Source organism: Bos grunniens, chromosome 15 (assembly GCF_055505025.1).
Source record: "Bos grunniens cultivar Pamir isolate PY7600 chromosome 15, Bosgru_T2T1.0, whole genome shotgun sequence".
In the NCBI taxonomy this organism is placed as follows: Eukaryota; Metazoa; Chordata; class Mammalia; order Artiodactyla; family Bovidae; genus Bos; species Bos grunniens.
This window is the reverse complement of record NC_141179.1, coordinates 39,360,516-39,381,248: the sequence shown is the minus strand read 5'-3', so window position 1 is coordinate 39,381,248 and position 20,733 is coordinate 39,360,516. Positions and strand designations below refer to the sequence as shown.

Genomic DNA, 20,733 nt, shown 5'->3' with positions numbered 1-20,733 from the left:
CTAACCCAGAAGTATGCACAGAAGGGAATTCTGGAAACAGTCCTAGCTAAACTAAGCTGATACAGTACAAATCCACCACAGAGTTGCAAAAGGAAGCTCAGTTCAGTTCAGTCACTCAGTTGTGTCCAACTCTTTGCGACCCCATGGACTGCAGCACACCAGGCCTCCCTGTCCATCACTGACTCCCGGAGCTTGCTCAAACTCACATCCATTGAGTCAAAGTCACATCCATTGAGCCATCCAACCATCTCAACCTGTCGTCCCCTTCTCCTCCTGCCTTCTGTCTTTCCCAGCATCAGGGTCTTTTCCAATGAGTCAGTTCTTAGCATCAGGTGGCCAAAGTATTGGAGTTTCAGCTTCAGCATCAGTCCTTCCAATGAATATTCAGGACTGATTTCCTTTAGGATGGACTGGTTGGATCTTCTTGCTGTCCAGGTTGACTCTCAAGAGTCTTCTCCAACACCACAGTTCAAAAGCATCAATTTTTTGGCGCTCAGCTTTCTTTAAGTCCAACTCTCATATGCATATGTGACTACTGGAAAAACCAAAGCTTTGACTAGATGGACCTTTGTTGGCAAAGTAATGTCTCTGCTTTTTAATAAGCTGTCTATGTTGGTCATAGCTTTTCTTCCAAGGACTAAGCGTGTTTTAATTTCATGGCTGCAGTCACCATCTGCAGTGATTTTGGAGCCCAGAAAAATAAAGTCTGTCACTGTTTCCCCATCTATTTGCCATGAAGTAATGGGACAAGATGCCGTGATCTTTGTTTTCTGAATGTTGAGTTTTAAGCCAACTTTTTCACTCTCTTCTTTCACTTTCATCAAGTCCCTCTTTCATTCTAGTTCTTCTTCGCTTTCTGCCATAAGGGTGGCTGCTGCTGCTTGCCAAGTTGCTTCAGTTGTGTCCGACTCTGTGTGACCCCATAGATGGCAGCCCACAAGGCTCCCCCATCCCTGGGATTCTCCAGGCAAGAACACTGGAGTGGGTTGCCATTTCCTTCTCCAATGCATGAAAGTGAAAAGTGAAAGTGAAGTCACTCAGTCGTATCTGACTCCTAGCGACCTCATGGACTGCAGCCTACCAGGCTCCTCCGTCCATTGCCTTTTCCCCCATAAGGGTGGTATCTTCTGCCTATCTGAGGGTATTGATATTTCTCCCAGCAATCTTGATTCTAGCTTGTGCAAAAGGAAAAATATATATAATTGCAGAATGAAGTACTAAGAGAATTATTTGCCACAACTATACCAGCTTTATTCCAGGAAGCAAAAATAGATTTACACTGGCAAAATGTATTAATGTAATGGCATCAGTTCAACAATCTCAGTAAGAAAAACTCTATGATAGACTTAATAGACAACAAAAATTAGTTCAGATGAATTCCACATTCATGCTTGATTTAAAAAAATCCATCTTCATAGAAATCTAGGAATAGGAAGATACTCTCTTTAATCTATAGTATCTCATATTGACAGCCTGTATCATCCTTAATGTTGAAATCAGAAACATTCCCATTAAAACCAGGAAGAAGCAGAAATGCTGGATATCCATATTATTATGTGGCACTATTGAAGAAATTTTATCTGGTGCTATAAGACATCAGACAGAAATAAAAGGTAAAATTATTGGAAAGGAAAAGTCAAAAAAAAATGCAGAGAAATTAACTGAAAGCTCTTAACATTAATTCATAAGTAAAATGGTAGCATACAAGAAAAATGTGCAAATCCAGTAGCTTTCCTCTGTGCTAGCAATACTCCTACAAAATATAGTGGGGGGGGGGGGCCGGTCAGAGTTAAACAACAATAGAAATGAGAAAACATTAACTCCCATGACACTGGCATTTTTGATGAATACAGATCATTTATTGTGTTGAATGTCTCCTAGTTTTGGTTTATCTGATGTTTTCTCATGATTCGATTTAGGTTATACGTTTTGATTTTATTTTCTTGAGCTCCAAAATCACTGTGGATGGTGACTGCAGCCATGAAATTAGAAGACATTTGCTCCTTGGAAGGAAAGCTATGATAAACCTAGACAGTGTATTAAAAAGCAAAGATATCACTTTGCCAACAAAGGTCCAGATAGTCAAAGCTATGGTTTTTCCAGTAGTCATGAATGGATGTGAGAGTTGGACCATAAAGAAGGCTGAACCCTGAAGAATTGATACCTTCAAATTGTGGTGCAGGAGAAGACTCTTGATAGTCCCTTGGGCAACAAGGAGATCAAACCAGTCAATCCAAAGGAAACCAACCCTGAATATTTGGAAGGACTGATGCTGAAGCTCCAATAATTTGGTCACCTGATGTGACGAGCCAACTCATTGGAAAAGACCCTGATGCTGGGAGAGATGGAGGGCAGGACAAGAAGGGGATGACAGAGGATGAGACAGTTGAATGGCATCACTGGCTCGATGGACATGAGTTTGAGCAAATTCCAGAAATTAGTGAAGGACAGGAAACCTGACATGCTGCAGTTCATGGGGTCACAAAGAATTGGACACGACTTAATGACTGAACAGCAATGCATTTTGGGCGGGAATATCTCAGAAATAACGTGTCCTTTTTCTTGCATCCTCTTGTGAGGAACATGATGCCAGTTGTACCATAATTTTTTAAAAATATATTTACTTATCTATAAGTAAAAGTCCCTGCATTGGGAGTTCAGAGTCTTAGCCACTGGACCGCCAGGAAAGTCCTTGTCCCGTCGTTGATGAAGCTCAGTTGTATCTCTGTTAATGTGGTGTCTGCAAGTTTTCTCTTCTGTAAAGTTGTTATTTTTCTTTTATAGTTATTAAGTATCTTGTGGGAATTTATTTTGAGTTCATCCAAATATCCTATTTCTCATCAACTTTTCACCCACTGTCAACTATTTTATATGATAATGCTGCCAAGGATGTGGTGAGATGTATGTTTATACACAGTGCTGGTACAAGTATAAATAGATCACAGTCTCTGAAAAGCAATTGAGTGATCCTTATGAGGAATTTTAAAAATTGTCATAATCTTTGATCTAATAATCCAACTTCTAGGAATCTGTTCTAGGAAGGATGAAAACCAGAAGTGTGGTCAAAGAAGCAGTGCTTTGATGTCAGAAATATTTATAAAAGTGAAAATTTGGTAACAAGATAAATGTGGAAACATAAATGGATGGATAAATAAATTAGCTCTATTATAAAGAAATAATATACCATCAATTATAGTATTCTTTGGAGACTAATGGAAAAAAGTCACTAAATAATATTGTTTGAAGATTGAATTTTAAACTGCATGTACAGTGTATGGGCTTCCCAGATGGTGAAAGTGGTAAAGAACCTGCCTGCCAATGCAGGAGACATAAGAGATTTGTGTTCGATCCCTGGGTCAGGAAGATCCCCTGGAGGAGGGCATGGCAACCCACTCCAGTATCCTTGCCTGGAGAATCCCGTGGACAGAGGAACCTGGTGTGCTATATATAGCTCATAGGGTCGCCAAGAGTCAGACATGGCTGAGCGACTGAGCACGCACAGTGTATACTTACAGGATAGCAATCTTTCAGGAAAAAAATACACTAATATTTTAATTGAATTTTTCCAAAGGTAGTTTTGTAGGTAATTTTTATTGCTTCTTTTATATTTTTCTGCATTTCCCCCAGTGTCCTATAGTGATATATTTATGCATCCTTTTTATAATTGAAAACATTTTAATAAAAAACACTGTGCACAAATTAATTTTCCTACATACTTTTCTTGTATAAATTTGCGATCCATAAGTTACCTCCTCTGGAGTCAGCAACAAAGAAACAATGGAACAGCTGACAAAGCAGGTAAAATCACTTTGATTGTCATCAAAATGTGACCTGTAATACTCTATGATTATATCCATCTGGTCAGACCATTTTATTTATTAAGAGAATATTTTATACTTTATAATAAACTTTCATATACATTATCTCATGTATTAATTGCTGAGCTATTTTAGGTCCTTTTATTTATTTATTCATTTTTAACTTTTTATTTTGTATTGGGATATAGCCAATTAACAATGTTGTGAAAGTTTGAAGTGAACTGCAAAGGGACTCAGTCATACATATATATGTATCCATTCTCACCCCCCAATCCCCCCTCATCCAGGCTGCCACATACACTGATCAGAGCTCCATGTGCTACACAATAGGTTTCTTTATGTCATTTTAATCTGACCCTGGAGAAAACCTTAACAATTTCACTGAAAACTGAAGTCAGCTTTCTCAACCTCTCTTTCCTTGCGGTAAGCACCCTGCGCTAAAAAGGGCTGAGGCCTGAGACTCCAAAGGCTAGGGTCTGGTTGCCTTTCTGCTCCCTATCAGCAGTGTGCAGTCACAGCCTGTGAGTACTTCATTTTCCGGGTCTTCAAAACAAAGGATTCCTAAGGTTTCGTTGATCTGCGTTAGGCTGTGATTCTGAGATGATATGTCAGTTCCTTCCATGTCCCATCTGCTGCAGTATCAGTAAACATCAGTGCCCTTGCAGTGTGTCTGTGAACATCACCCCACACATGTACCCTTGTAAGCTCACATTAGAAGAGGACTGCATTTTATTTTGCCTTGATTATCATAAGCACTGGGCAAACCTGCCTTTTCATTTCATTTCTCTGGAAACATTGACCTCTCTCTTGCATGGCCCAGTTCTTCCATGATGACTCCCTTCTCACTCTAAACCTCTTGAAAGACTTTTAGCCACACAGAAGCTGAAGGAATTTTATACATCAATGCACAGCTATTAGGCATTATGCAAGGGGGCGAGCCACGGTACTCCAAGCTCAATAAACAATGTCTCAAATAAACACTTCCCAGCCAGTTGGGGGAAATAAGGGGCAAGGGAAGTTCATGCTCCCAATTCCTCAAGGAGACCATGCCTTGAGCAACTATTTACAAGAACAGACTTTTCAGTTGACCCTCACAATAAACCCTGTTCCTCCCAGTAAGAGCTGTAGCACTTTCATGAAAACAAGCTCCGTATACCACATAGTGTAATTCCTGAGTTTCTTCATCTGAGGCCTGTTTTAGATAAGGCTTTCTAGCTTGGCCAAGTTTTTATGGCTTCCAGTAGTCTTTGTGAAACCAAGATTTGAGAATTGAATATTTATTGAGGGCCAACCCGCAGTATGGCTAAAGCCATTTATAGCAATTAACCCACAACAACCTTGTGAGCTATCTTATCTTCATGTCACCAAATGAGAAAAGTGTCTCAAGGTTAAATTAATCACCCTAGGTCATAGAGCTAGAGAGATTTGCCTGACAGAATCTGATCTTTGTACTGCACCATGATTATCCAGATTTGGGGAATTCTGGGTGAGGTTTCTTCCATCTTCATTTTTGCTACAAGATCACTTATTCATTCAGGAAACATTGACTGAGTTTTGTGTTGATATCTTTGTGTTGATATCTTTGTTTTGTGTTGATATCTTTGTTCTGGCTACCATAAAATAATATCACAAATCTAATGCCTTATAAACAACAGAAATTTATTTCTCACAGTTTTGGAGACTAGAAGTCTGAGCTCAGGGTGCCAGCACAATCAGATCTGGTGAGGGTGCCTTTCCAGGTGGCAAACTGCCAACATAGTCACATGGCAAAGAACAGAAAAAGCAAGCTCTCTTCTAACTCTTACAAGGACACTGATCCCATTTGTGAGGACTCCACCAATATGACCTCATTTAATCGTAGTTAGAGTTTGGAAAACTCAGCAGTGGCCACAGGACTGGAAAAAGTCAGTTTTCATTCCAATCCCAAAGAAAGGCATTGTCAAAGAATGTTCAAACTACTGCACAATTGCACTCATCTCACATGCTAGCAAAGTAATGCTCAAAATTCTCCAAGCCAGGGTATGTGAACCGTGAAATTCCATATTTTCAAGCTGGATTTAGAAAAGGCAGAGGAACCAGAGATCAAATTGCCAACATCTGTTGGATAATCAAAAAAGCAAGAGAATACCAGAAAAACATTTACTTCTGCTTTGTTGACTACACCAAAGTCTTTGACTGTGTGGATCACAAGAAACTGTGGAAAATTCTTAAAGAGATGGGAATGCCAGACCACCTTACCTGCCTCCTGACAAATTTGTATGCAAGTCAAGAAGCAACAGTTCGAACCGGACATGGAACAACAGACTGGTTCCAAATTGGGAGAGGAGAACATCAAGGCTGTATACTGTCACCCTGCTTATTTAACTTCTATGCAGAGTACACCATGCAAAATGCTGGGCTGGATGAAGCACAAGCTGGAATCAAGATTGCTGGGAGAAATATCAATAACCTCAGATATGCAGATGACACCACCCTTATGGCAGAAAGTGAAGAAGAACTGAAGAGCCTCTTGATGAAAGTGAAAGAAGAGAGTGAAAAAGTTGGCTTAAAACTCAGCATTCAGAAACTAAGATCATGGCATGTGGTCCCATCACTTCATGGCAAATAGATGGGGAAACAATGGAAAGGGTGAAAGACTTTATTGTTTTGGGCTCCAAAATCACTGCAGATGGTGACTACAGCCATGAAATTAAAAGATACTTGTGCTCCTTGGAAGAAAAACCATGACCAACCTCAGTTCAGTTCAGTTAATTTCAGTTTGCTCAATCGTGTCTGACTCTTTGCGACCCCATGAATCGCAGCACAACAGGCCTCCCTGTCCATTACCAACTCCCAGAGTTCACTCAGACTTGTGTCCATCGAGTCAGTGATGCATCCAGCCATCTCATCCTCTGTCATCCCCTCTCCTCCTGCCCCCAATCACTCCCAGCATCAGAGTCTTTTCCAGTGAGTCAACTCTTCCCATGAGGTGGCCAAAGTATTGGAGTTTCAGCTTTAGCATCATTCCTTCCAAAGAAATCCCAGGGCTGATCTCCTTCAGAATGGACTGGTTGGATCTCCCTGCAGTCCAAGGGACTCTCAACAGTCTTCTCCAACACCACAGTTCAAAAGCATCAATTCTTCGGTGCTCAGCCTTCTTCATAGTCCAACTCTCACATCCATACATGAGCACTGGAAAAATCATAGCCTTGACTAGATGGACCTTTGTTGGCAAAGTAATGTCCCTGCTTTTTAATATGCTGAAGGGGTTGGTCATAACTTTTCTTCCAAGGAGTAAGTGTCTTTTAATTTCATGGCTGCAATCACCATCTGCAGTGATTTTGGAGCCCCAAGAAATAAAGTCTGACATTGTTTCCACTGTTTCCCCATCTATCTGCCATGAAGTGATGGGACCACAAGCCATGATCTTAGTTTTCTGAATGTTGAGCTTTAAGCCAACTTTTTCTCTCTCCACTTTCACTTTCATCAAGAGGCTTTTTAGTTCCTCTTCACTTTCTGCCATAAGGGTGGTGTCATCTGCATATCTGAGGTTATTGATATTTCTCCCGGCAATCTTGATTCCAGCTTGTGCTTCCTCTAGCCCAGCGTTTCTCATGATGTACTCTGCATAGAAGTTAAATAAGCAGGGTGACAACATACAGCCTTGATGTACTCCTTTTCCTATTTGGAACTAGTCTGTTGTTCCATGTCCAGTTCTAACTGTTGCTTCCTGACCTGCATATAGGTTTCTCAAGAGGCAGGTCAGGTGGTCTGGTATTCCCATCTCTTTCAGAATTTTCCACAGTTTCTTGTGATCCACACAGTCAAAGGCTTTGGCATAGTCAATAAAGCAGAAATAGATGTTTTTCTGGAACTCTCTTGCTTTTTTGATGATCTAGCGGATGTTGGCAATTTGATCTCTGGTTCCTCTGCCTTTTCTAAAACCAACCTAGACACCATTAAAAAGCAAAGACATTATTTTCTGACAAAGGTCCATCTAGTCAAAGCTGTGATTTTTCCAGTAGTCATGTATGGATGTGAGAGTTGGACTATAAATAAAGCTGAGTGCTGAAGAATTGATGCTTTTGAACTGTGGTGTTGGAGAAGACTCCTGAGAGTCCCTTGGACTGCAAAGAGATCAAACCAGTCAATCCTGAAGGAAATCAGTCCTGAATATTCATTGGAAGGACTGATGCTGAAGCTGAAACTCCAATACTTTGGCCACCTGATGTGAAGAACTGACTCATTTGGAAAGACCCTGATGCTGGAAAAGATTGAAGGCGGGAGGAGAAGGGGACAACAGAGGATCAGATGGTTGGATGGCATCACCAACTTGATGGACATGAGTTTGAGCAAGCTCTGGGGGTTGGTGATGAACAGGGAAGCCTGATGTGCTGCAGTCCATGGGGTCGCAAAGAGCAACTGAAATAAAGGAATGAATCCTAGTTACCCGCCAAAGATCTTTCCTTCTAAAAACATCACAGTGGTAGGGGTGGATTAGAGCTCAACATATGAACTTGGAGGGGATGGATATAGACATTTAGTCCATAATAGTTAGGAACCATACTAAGCTCTGCTTGCATGCTAAGTCACTTCAGTCGTGTCTAACTCTTTGTGACCCTGTGGACTGTAGCCTGCCAGGTTCCTCTGTCCATGCGATTCTCCAGGCAAGAATACTTGAGTGGGTTGCCATGCCCTTCTCCAGGGAATCTTCCCAACCCAGGAATTGAATCTGAGTCTCTTATGTCTCCTGCATTGGCACATGGGTTCTTTACCACTAGTGCCACCTGGGAAGCCCGTACTAGGCTCTGGGAATTTATTATTGAACAAAAAAGAAAAAGTTGCTCCATCTATTGGAGCTTACCTTCCAATGGGAAGATATATAATAAACAGCATAAATAGCTTAATAACAACTCCCAGTCTTGACCCTGTTGCAAAGTCTGAGTACAAAGACCTGGAGGTAAGAGAAATGATGTGTGTGGGGGAAACTAAAAGATGCTCAGTATGGCTGGAATGGGATGTAAGGGAGGTGGATAAAGAAGAGACTGTAGAGTGACCAGAGAAAAAATGGATCATAAGGAGATTAGACTAGAGGAGAAAATGAACGTGGTTAAAGGAGAGAAGGTGAGTGTTTTAGAGGCAGATCTCTGGCTGCCATGAAGACTGAACAAAAAGGCAAGACTGAGGGTGGGAGGCCCAGCCAGAATCTGTTGCAGGAACTCAGGAGAGAGAGATGGGCAGCCTTAACCAAGGCAGTGGGAAAAAATGGAGGAAAGTAAGTGGGGTGGGGTCCAGTTAGGTTTGGAAATAAACAGAGAGCTAGGGTGGGAAGGGAACTGGGATGCCCAGCTCCCTTTCTGGACTGGGCACCTGGGTAGATGGCAGGGCACTTACCAATATGGAGGTTCAGGAAGGGAAACTGGTTTGCAAAAGCCAAAAGTGAGTTTAGTTTTTGTGTATTGTGTTCAAGGTAACAGCTGCATGGATCTGAAAGTCATGCGTGAAATCAGAAATATATTTAGAACACATACACACACACACACACCCCCAGGGCTAGTATAGAGCATGCAGAGTGAAGGGCCCTGAACCCTAAGGACTCTGCAATGTCCACATGCACTATTTAGTTTATCTATTTAACAACCCTGGGAATTGGGCTTTATCTTGTCAGTTTTCTCCAGAATCCATTGATTAGACAACCAGAGGCATTTCCCAGCTCTCACCTTGTGATCCTATGTCAAGTCTGCTTACATGTGAGTTACACACTTATTCCATGAGGAACACCTGTTGTACAAAAGCATGTGAGAAAGTCTGAATGCTACCATGAAGTTTTTTTTTTTTTTTTTTACTGCTAGATCATGCAACATCTTAAACATGGGTTGAAATGAGAAATTTCCCATTTTTAAGACTTTTGAGGCAAAGATATTTGGGCTGCTGCTGCAGCTCAGATTGAGAACCAGGAAAGTTATCAACATGGTAAAAGTCAAACTATGAAACCACAGAGATCAGCTAGTACGTGGAGGTTTTAATACATGAAAATGGTCTTTTGATCAATTATGGCGACAAAAAGTAACATTTCCAGTGTTCCTTCCAGTAAAGTAATTAATTCGTCAGCAGAAAAGGTGGTCAGACAAAGAATCATTCCACAAAGAGAAATCACAAAATGTATTTTGTTATTACTTTTTAGCTTTCTTGTAGGAGTACGCAGGAGGAAAGGGAAAATATTTCTATAGACTCTTAAGAGAACCTTTCCATGTGGGCTGATCCCAAATACATAAAACAAAATAGAGGCTTTTGAAACGAACTTTTAAAAATAACAGGTAAGTGGTTTTTTTCTCTTGAAAAATTGTTATACTCTGTGATTTTAAAATACCTTAAATCCCCAAACAGAAATTCACTGAAATGCAGTAATTTCATTGTAGAGTACACTGAAAATAATATTTAACCCAGTGACTGTGCATCAAAGTCAGAAAGATTATATGCTAGAGTGGCACGTGGAGCCTGTTCTGTGGTCTGCATAACTGACTGCTGCAGAGCACCTTAGGAGAAAGCTTGATGCTTTCAATGCCATTGTATAATTATTCGTATTCAGCTTAGCCATGAGATATGACTCTTACATTTATATAAAGGAGAAAAGAAAGTCATTTTCTAAGTTTGTTTCCACAGCAACAACATTCCATAATTTCTTCTGTGTCTAAACATGAACAAGCTTCAACTAGAGGGAATGTAATAGGTAAGAATCCTTGTATTCTATTTCTAGTTAATCACTAAAGGGATGTTTTGTTGTTTAGTCACTAAGTCATGTCCAACTTTTTCACAGTCCTATGGGCTGTAGTCCTCCAGATTCCTCTGTCCATGGGATTTTTCAGGTGAGAATATTGGTGTGGGTTGCCATTTCCTTCTTCAGGGGATCTTCCTGACCCAGGAAATGAACCCCCTTCTCCTACACTGGCAGACAGATTCTTTACCACTAAGCCACCAGAAATCCTAAAGGGATGTTACCTATACACTTAAATTATGCATAATAGCCTGTAGCTCTGGGAGGCCTGCCTCACAGGTAATGAACATTAAGTTAAAATAAACTTGTTAAGCTCACAGGAATCATCCTGACCAGGCCCACCTGTGAATGGTTGCAGGCAAGAAGAAATTAACACATCCCTTTCCGGAGTCTGGCCGGAACCAGAACTTTAGCCCCTCCTCCTTCAGTGTAAAAGAAGCCTGATTCCTAACTCCGGAAACATGGTTCTTTGGGACACTAGAGCGTCATCTTCTGGGTCTGCTGGCTTTCCAAATCAAGTCGCAATTCCTTGTCCCAACAACTCATCTCTTGATTTATTGGTCCATCGTGCAGTGACCAGTATCAGATCAGACCAGTATAAGCTTGGACTCAGTAAAAAACTTTGGTAGAGCCAGCCAGGAGACTAACTGCTTGTGGACAGCCAACCCTGGTTAGGGAATTTTCCAGTAAGGCCCTACCAGCTGCTGGGACCACTTGTCTTGAGGATCTGCCCTTTAGAATTCCCTACAGCAGCACTGGCTGCCCCAGTACATGGCAGCTGGAATAAGGGATCAGCATTTGGTAGTCGACGGGCTCAATGCAATAGGGTAAGTCACTCCAGTGTGTACAACCAGAAAGCGTGTTTTCTTTCTGGGGCTTTTTCTCTGGAATAAGCTAATTTGTTTTGTGTTGTGAACTGATTTGTTTGTTTCTTTGGATGCTAGCATTTATTTGAACTATTTGTTTTGTTTGTCTTTAAAAATTGAAGGAAGTTTCAACTATCTCTAAAATCCTTGAGCCACAATTTAGATAAGTGTTCTGATTACAGCTATGAACCCATGACTAAGGAGAAGAAAAAGGGTCTGTGGCCACAGTACCTGTTCAGATCTCCACTAGGGGGTTAGTCAGGTTTATCCTGGGACTCTCTGCGCCACGTTGCCACCCATGCTGTGTTAATTACATTGATTGTGTTCTCCGGTGTCGTTGGTATATGTAAAATCCCAAAACCACACTTGAGGGTTTATTTAGGGTTTTCTGTTTGTTCTTTGAGTTTTTTGGTCCATTTTGCTTTGGTGCCTTTTCACCATTTACAGCCAAATCACTTTTGTGATATTTAAAATCTTTACTGATGTTAAATGGAAGAACAAGAGGAAAAGAACACCTGTTTGCTCTTGTCCGAGAGTTGGACATTCCCAGGGAGAAGCGAAAGGCCCCACTTGGTTCCACCAAAAGCTCCAGCCTAGAATCCAGTCCTGTTGGTTGATGCCTAAGCAAAATGATTAGAGAAAATCAGTTGCTATTTATGGTTTCACAATAAAATCCTGAGGGATGGCGGCCTTTGAGTGGCTCTATACAATCCCGCAATTAGACCTAATCTGTGAAAAAGTAGGGAAGAATGCCAAAATCCTCTGTGTGCAAGCATTTGTGCTATTATTATACATCAGGGAAAGTGAGAAAAGGAAGGGAATGGGCAAGGGGGGTTGTTGCCTTAAACCTTAACTCCTTCAGCTGAGCTAGCTGTCCCTCTGCTCTGCTACACCAGTATATCCACCACTCTGACCTCTTGCCATTCCTATCCAGCCCCAGTTCCTGACACGGGGGCTCAGGAAGGAAAGAAAATACAGCAATGAAATCTTAAAAACCAGGATTGGAGTGTGAAGACATGCCAAAGGGAGTTCATTATAGGGACCAGTTGGACAATCCAGTGTCAGTCCCTGGAACACGGGGACTGGCCTGGAGTGTCCAAGAGCTGTCAGGGCACCTGATCTGGACCATAAGCCACTCCTGGGGTAGGGCCATTTCTCTTATGTGGCTATCTCATAGGGGGCCTAAAGGCACATGGCCAGCCTGCTAGGTTTCTCAGACTTGTTTAATTGGAAAGATGGTGACCCTTCTTATAGGGAGGAGTCTCTCCAAAAGCTTAATAGAAGTGGTGCTCCCTACCACCCTTCATGGGCAGGCATACACATTCTTCTCAAAATAATGCTTACAAGAGATGAAAGGAGAATGGTCATTGATAAGACCAGGGAAGAAACATGCCAGCTCCACCTAACAGACCCAAATGGTGCACCTGAAGCCCACTTGGCATTACCTACATCTGAACCAAATTGGGACCTCAAGTAAGATGCCCTATTTGCATTCCCACAAGTGCATCTTGGTAAGGCTTTGAAAAGGGGAGCCAAAGCAAAAGAGTTTGAATGAAATTCAAGAAATTCAGCAAAAACCAAATGAGTATCCATTTGAACTTTTGGAAAAGATTTATCAGGCCTACAGGCATCATACTGATGCAGATTCTGCAGTCCCTGAGGATACTAGGATGGTAATTTGACCTTTTGGGGGCAAAGCATCTCAGCTATCAAAAGAAATTTGCAAAAATTAGATGGTGCATTTGCAATGAACCCTTCTCAATTTGGGGGGGGCAGGTTGGCAACTGTATTATGCCATTTTATACAAGGGACTTGAGCATCTCTGAATTTTGGTATCTGCAGGGGGTCCTGGAACCAATGCCCCCCATGGATACAGAGGTGGACTGTATGTACTATAATATAGGTACATTTGGATTTATAAGAGGGATCAAGTAATGCCTGGATGAATTCATGAACATTTGATCTAGATCTTAAATAACTGATGGAATTTTGCCAAAAGAGAGAGAACAATTAAAGCAAAGAGAATTATATATGTAAAAACATACAAATGGAGATATGAGAATAATGCCATTGGGGTGGCTGGAAGAGGGGCAGGGCAGAGGGGGTGGGGATCATAATACGAGGCTAGAAAAACACTGGTGAGGGAGATGATTATTGGGGAAGGACTGTACTGCCTAACTCAAGGGTGAGGATTTACTTTTGTAGATAATGAGGATCCACCAAGCCTAAAGCAGAGGCACGATCAGATCTATGTTACTAGAATATTCCTCTGAGCTGCCAAGATAACAATGAGAATAATTGGAAGAGCTGAGGGAACAGAGGAAGAGAGGTGAAGCTAGGATCTCAGAATGTATCTGAAGAGTTGAGAATTTACCAAGATCTTAAGACATACAGGCTTTGGCTCCTAATTAGATTACTCCGCAAATGTTAATTCACTTTCTTTTGTCTCTTCTCCCGCCTCAATCTTGTTTAAGCCCAGAGTAAGCAGTTGAGTTGGAGCTAATCATTGACCAGGATTTTGCAGGTGAGGAATTCAGGTGATACAAGAAATATGATGAGCCCTAAGGTTCGTCTAGAAGGTTAGAACTAGAAGGTTCTAACATTAGTAAGTGGCAAGATTAGAATTTGAACCCAGGCATTCAGACTCCATAAGCTGGATGTGTCATTACTACTCTGTGCCACCTCTAACTGCAAGGGAAATTTGTTGTAAGGATTAAATGAGAGGATATATGTCTCATGCTGAGACGATGATTTAAGTATCCCTTTGATTCCTTATTCCTCTTCCGGTATCTGTCCTCCTGGTCTGTGACCTTAACCTGGTAACTTCCTATTTTTCAAAGTCTCAAATGGGGCGGGGCAGTTCTGTTTTTATCCTCAATCTAAGGCTAGAATTGGTCTCTACAGTCTTTAGATTTTCTGATCCCAAACCTCAGGAAATATGCCTCCCATTGGTGCTTTATGAAATACATGAATCTCCATAATAGCCATTCCTACTCTTTCCCCTTTAAGTAAGTCCCAAGGTGGGGTGCCACAGGGCTCCTCTTGACCAGAGATCTTGCTGATTACAGAGGCATTGATCAACCTTGCTGAGATACCAGTCTGCTTAAAACTGTCTCACTCAAAGATTGGAGCCAGTTGGCCCAGAAGGGTTCAGTCCATCAGCTGTCCAGTGACCAGCTCAATTCTCTTCTTCCCTCTCACTTGATCTTAAGAGACTCAGACTGAGATGCTGGAACTTGGAGGTCAGGTGGCGTGGCATTTGGGCTCTGTTTATGAGACCGTCAGAGTTGACCTATGCAGGCAAGAGTTGAGGGGCTGTATAGCCCTTAACTTTGGGTCCTGACCTTCATTTACACTGACCCTCCGGCTATACTTTTTGCCCATGGGATCTGAGAGGGATACCCTATCTGCTTCCAATAAGTTCTCCTTTGGTTTTGTGTAATGTTGGATAGGTTTCAGTTTCTTACAATCACGTATTCCTTCACTGCTGTATAACCACGGTTGGTGTTCTTCTGTATGAGTGTTATCTATGCTCAACTAAAAACCCTATCAGAGCCAGATTTTTTTAAAATGAATTTTCTCCCGTTCTGAGGGCTGTGATTTCACCTTGTTTATAGTTTCAATTGCTATACAAACGCCTTTAAGTTTAATTAGGTCTCATTTGTTTTTCTGTTTTTATTTCCATTACTCTAGGAGGTGGGTCATAGAGGATCTTGCTGTGATTTATGTCATAGAGTATTCTGCTTAAGTTTTCCTCTAAGAGCTTTATAGGTTCTGGTCTTACATTTAGGTATTTAATGGTGATAACCTAGAGTGGTAGGATATGGTGTGGCGGGGAGGTTCAAGAGGGAGAGGACATATGTATACCTATGGCTGATTCATGTTGATGTATGGCAGAAACCAGCACAATATTGCAAAACAATTATCTTTCGATTAAAAATAAATAAATTTAAAAAGATGTAAGGGGGTGTGATTCAAACTCATACTAAAATCTCAGCACTGAAAGTGAATTTCTCTGCTCATAGCCTGTAACGACGTAAAACAGGCTGTTTCTGTTGCCTTCCCCTCTTTTCTTAACCTCTGGATGGTTCATGCCAAAGATCTCTACAAAGCATTTCTCCACTTCCAGCTAGCTTAAAATATTTGGCCAGCCTTAGTCTAACCATTTTGAGAAGTAATTATAATGACTGGTTTTTATAAGTCCTAAGAATAATGGTACTGGAGAACATGCATGTAGAGGCCAATTAATTTTAGGACTCAGATACTGAGTCTGTAACTGTCATTAGCATACCTATCATTAGCCTGCATACCTAACTGTCATTAGCGTGTGCACACGCATGCACACCGGGATTTTACCTACAAAAGACAGCATCTGACTTTTGAAAAATGTCCTATTTAATTTTGACAGTGAGCTATGCCAGGTGGTCAATCTGAATGACCATTAATCAGGGCAGTGGGGTGTCCAAAAAGTCAGGAATCATTAGGAAAGTATTGTCTACTTTCCTAAATACTAAATACTTCCTAAAGTATTAGGAAGGTTTTGCAGTTTTCCAAGTCTATTTTTATCTGAAGAGACTCATGAGGCTCCAAAGTGACATATGTGTCCCATTTACTCCACCAGAACCAGGGTGGCCTGGCACAGATGCACTGATGAGGGATGAACTAAAAGCAGCTACAAGTGGCTGCATCATGAAGGATCAAGGGCAGGCTGCAGCAACGGGCCAACACAAGGACGTCATCTCACCAAGGGCTGCGTTTGAGGTAGGGCTACTCAAATTAGGTGAAAGCCCTAAGAATTGCCTGGTCTCTGGAGCAGCGTCAGCAAGGGACAGCTTCATGCTGGGCAGGCTGACCAGGTGCTGGAAAGGTACAAGGCTTGGCAATGAGGTGAGTTTGCATCCTCTACAAGCAAATGCTTTCTATCAGAGAAAAAAACCCAGTTTTAAAGGGACACAGCTTAGCTAGTCACCCTTAGATATCTGAACATTGCTATTAAGCTGTAAAGCTGTCATAAAAGGAGGCAAGAAGATTAATATACAATATTCTTTAGCACTTTAATCTTATAGAATTCAAAATATAAGAAAACGAATGTCCTGGCCTCTTGCCAAAGCAAATATAAATAAGTAGTTATTGAGGCTCTAATTTCCTGAGAATTTTAATAAAGAGAAATATTTATAGTTTGAAATTACTTCCAAAATTATGCAGCAAACAATAGATAGTTTATGACTTCGGAGAACAACAACAAAAAAATCCTTGCAAATACTTGATGTTGGCAGATCAATTAAGTGGTAATACATGCTACATTATAATTTTAATCACCATGAAATTAAAATATGGTAATGAGTGTTAACATGACTTTATCCTTTCAAACTATGATTTAATTTATGGAACATTTCTTGACTACTTCTTATTTCCTTGGTTATTTTTCTTGTGTGCTGCTTTAGATTATACACTTTCCAGTGCATATTATTCAAGACAGTCACCAATTAAATGAGTTCTTCATCCTTTATCAATTAAGGATCTTGTAGGCTATTCTTGCTCATTTTAATCTAGTTCTTTCTGCCTTACTGCATAAAATATAAGCAGAATTAGAATAACTTTTTTTCAAAAGATCTCATTTTGGTTTTCACATTTTTTATACTTTCTCTAGTAATACAAAGGCAACGCAAGTGTCAGCTTGCCATTCTCAAGCTCAGCCTTCCTCTAATGTATTTGGGGAAAGGGGAGGAGCTTGTTCTTGGCCTCTTTGCGACAGCTGTTTAGACCTGGTGCACACTTCCTGCCTCTCCCATCTCTGGTTCTCTGGTCCTTTCTCACCTTCATGCCACCTTCCCATCCTGGCATCAGTGGATGAATCATGTTGCAAAGACTGCCTTTCTTTTTACTGCTCAAACCTCTAATTCCTAAGATCTCACTTTCAAAGCTCCATGTTGGGATGTCCAAAAGTTATCTCAATAAAGGAAAGAAAATGTTTACTAGTTCCCCAAAAACGACTCAGATGATCTATGGGAAAAGAACAAAAAGTTAAACTATCCCCAAAGGATCCCACTATGTCTCCCCAAGGCACCAGTTTACTCCCTTCATCTTGAGGTCAGCACTCCTTTTACTGCCCGTGGAAACTACCTCATCCACAGTGCAGGAAGCCTTACTCTCTGTCCATAGCTGTTGGTCTAATTCTACAGCCCACTTGTTTCATGAAATCGGGCCATGTCAGGGTCACAATAATGCCATTTCCCAAATGCATTTGTAAAAAAAAGTCAGACTTATTCACCCAAAAATATCATGAAGATGGTGGGTTGGGTTGGGAGTAGGGTGCTGAAGCAAGACAGCATCGAGTAGGTTTCTGCACTGAAACCAACCCAACTTCCTGTTCCTATGTTAAGTCTCGGATCAGGCACACTTTCCTGTGCCTATGATCAACCATCCTGAGACCAAGCAAGCATAATTTAGTTGGCTGCTCCAGAAAATATCAACTCCTGCAAGGTGAGGCTGTGAATCAGCAGTTAAATCATTAAAACTGAGTGTGCTCAAATCTCACTTCAAAATCCCCACCTCACTGCACGCACCAATTTAAAGCGCTTGCGCCATGAACTCTATGCAATCCTAACTAGTTCCTTGACCTGTGAGACTGACTTTTAACATCACTCTGTCCAGGTCTTTGTTATATGCTTCGATGGTGTTCTGTCAGCTATAGGACAAAGTATAAACTTTTACTTAAAAAGTAGTCCTGTTTATCTGTCCAGTTTCATCCCCATCACTCTCAACATTTTACTTCATTCCAGAACCCTGAAGAATTTGTAACCACTCCCAATACCACACACCAAGTAGTCTCACATCCCTCGGTCTTCACCCAGTTTTCTCATTGCTTTAAATACACTGCACCTCTCCCCCTCATAAGTTCTCCTCCACTTTCATCAGTCCGAGGACACCCTTCAGGAAACTTCCATGAACCTCAGGCTGCGTTGTGTACACTTTCCCCAGAGTTCCTTGTGCTCTTACAACAGTGCACGGGCGTGGTCCGTCGGTACATCCTTCTCTCAGCAGATCCCCGTAAGAACCAACGCTGTAACTGAGCTCTGAAGCGCCCTGCAGCTGATAGCTCCAGTTACACAGGAACAAACAGTTGGTGTGTGTGAACTGGACTAGAGTTGATCTGCCATCATAGTTGTGGCGAATATTTTTCTGTTTACAGTTTGCCTTTCATGTAGGTTTTGTGAGTTTTGATATAGACTAGTTTTTAATTTTTATGGAGTCAAATCTATTGATCTTTGTGTGATTTCTTCTATTGATTTTGAGCTTAAAAAGTGACAGACTGGTTTTTAAGAGACTGTTCACGACTTGGCTGAGAAATTCTGCAATCTCACGCTCCTCACTGAGAATAGGAAATGGAGAGACAGGAAAACAAAGGAGACACCTAACCCATTTCTTCTCAGAAATTCATGGCTCTTTTTCCTCTCAGTGAGGGATGGTATCTGGGTCAAAGGCACATGTTATATATTGTATCTTGGCTTCTATAATTTTCATCAGTGTGTGAAGACAGCTATTTTCAAGCTAAGCAATTCCATTGGTTTTTAGGTCCCCAAAGACAGTCTACACCTAAATGATTTCAGGGGAAAGGAAAGCAACATTTGCTGTTTCACTCTTTTCTTACTTTATTTTCTAAATAAGTATAATACACCACAGCAATTTACTCAGCAGGTTGTGCTCGCTGGGATCTGAGGTTTGTTCTTGGCTTTTCTTCATCTGAAATGCCAGCCCCTCCTCCAAGGGCCAGATCAAATGTCGTAACTTTGAAAAGTCCCTTCTCTGAGCTCCTTCTCCTTCTACATCCCTCTCCTTCCTTGTAGGTGTGCACTTGTGTGTGACTCTGCCAAAAACGTAAGCAGTACAAGGGCACGGCCGATGTCTCATCCTTTCCTCTATTCATTTGCTGTTCAATATGAACAAAGCAAGTTCTCTGCCGATCACAAAAGAAACAGTAGTGAGCAAGCCAGACACCCACTCTGCCTTCAGGGAACTTGCCTTCTAGCTGGGAAAGCACATCTGCTTATAAACTTGGAAAGTGTTACAAAGGAAAAGTGTAAGAGATAAGTGAATATATAACAGAGGAGCGAGTGAAGGGGAAGTCAAAAAGAGCTTGTTTGAGAAGTGATGTTTTAAGCTGGCCCCTGACAAGTGGAGCAGGTGATGCAGAGGAAGGGGAGGGCAGGGCGTGTGGGCCAGGAGAATAACGTAGGTGAGTCCCGGAGGCATATCTCACCTTGAGGCTAGCTAAGGACACTGCCTTGCACCCAGAAGCTACCCAATAACCATGTATTAAGTAAGGAAAATGGTAACACATAGGAAAAAAAAAATGATATTGCACACAATCATATTTCTTTCCAATGTTCTCACATGTTCAGCTTTTCAGAGTAGAAGCATCAAGAGTAAAATTAAGGACTGTTTATTGGATAGACAGAATAAATTATTACAAACACGGCTCTAGAGTCCAACGGGGTTTAAATCTCAGCTCTATCATTTACGCTAGGCCCACAATCCAGGACAGGCTACTTCTCTCTGTCTTACTTTATCTGGAAAATATAATTTAATAATAGTCAAAATTAGGTAATAATCAATAGTACTGGCCTCATTAGGGTAGCTGAATGGATTAAATGAACTGAAATTTGTGAGTAGCTGAGGACACTCAACAAAAGTCAATACTCCTTATTTAGTGAAGGCAGCATTTCATCTGTAAATCTCAATACTACTACCTGAATAAATATTTATTTGAGTTTGAATTAACGGTAATAAAAGTTCTCAGGAAAAGGGAAAATGTAATTTTTCTTTTTTGCCTTCTGCCTAAGGTTTTTCCCTTATGAGTATATCTATATAGAGCATCACTGGTGAAAAGTAGAGCAAAGAACAAGATCTCCAAGTGATAAAATTACATTTCAGTCTCAGCTGTAATTACAGACCTTCCTAGTGACGCTCATGAATTCCAAACATCATTTCTCCTCTGTTTACGCTTGTATATACCTATAGGTTTGCAATCCTGTTGGCAATTTTCTACAACTTTTTAAACTGGGACAGCTTAATTAGAATCCTGACTTCTCTCTTCTCCATCAGCAATTTGCTCAAGTTTTGAAAAACATCATTAAAACAAAGGATGCAGTGAGTATGCCAGACCACTGGGTTTTTGTTTGTTTCTCAGACAAAATCATGGAGGGAAGTGGCTTGCAAATGATTAATAGACTTGATATTTAGACTTTCTACCCTTGATTTCTGGCTTTGGAGCTTGCATTTAATTTGGGAAGAT

General features: G+C 41.1%; 1 protein-coding gene across 1 annotated transcript in view; it reads left to right on the top strand.

Annotated features, from left to right (window-relative positions):
* The first annotated feature begins 11,007 nt into the window (after window positions 1-11,007).
* Window positions 11,008-20,733, top strand: part of SPON1 (spondin 1) — a 357,717-nt gene continuing 347,991 nt past the window's right edge. The window contains exon 1 of the mRNA XM_086339887.1: window positions 11,008-11,399. The gene's annotated coding sequence lies outside the window, so the exon portion shown is untranslated. The remainder of the gene's footprint in view (window positions 11,400-20,733) is intronic.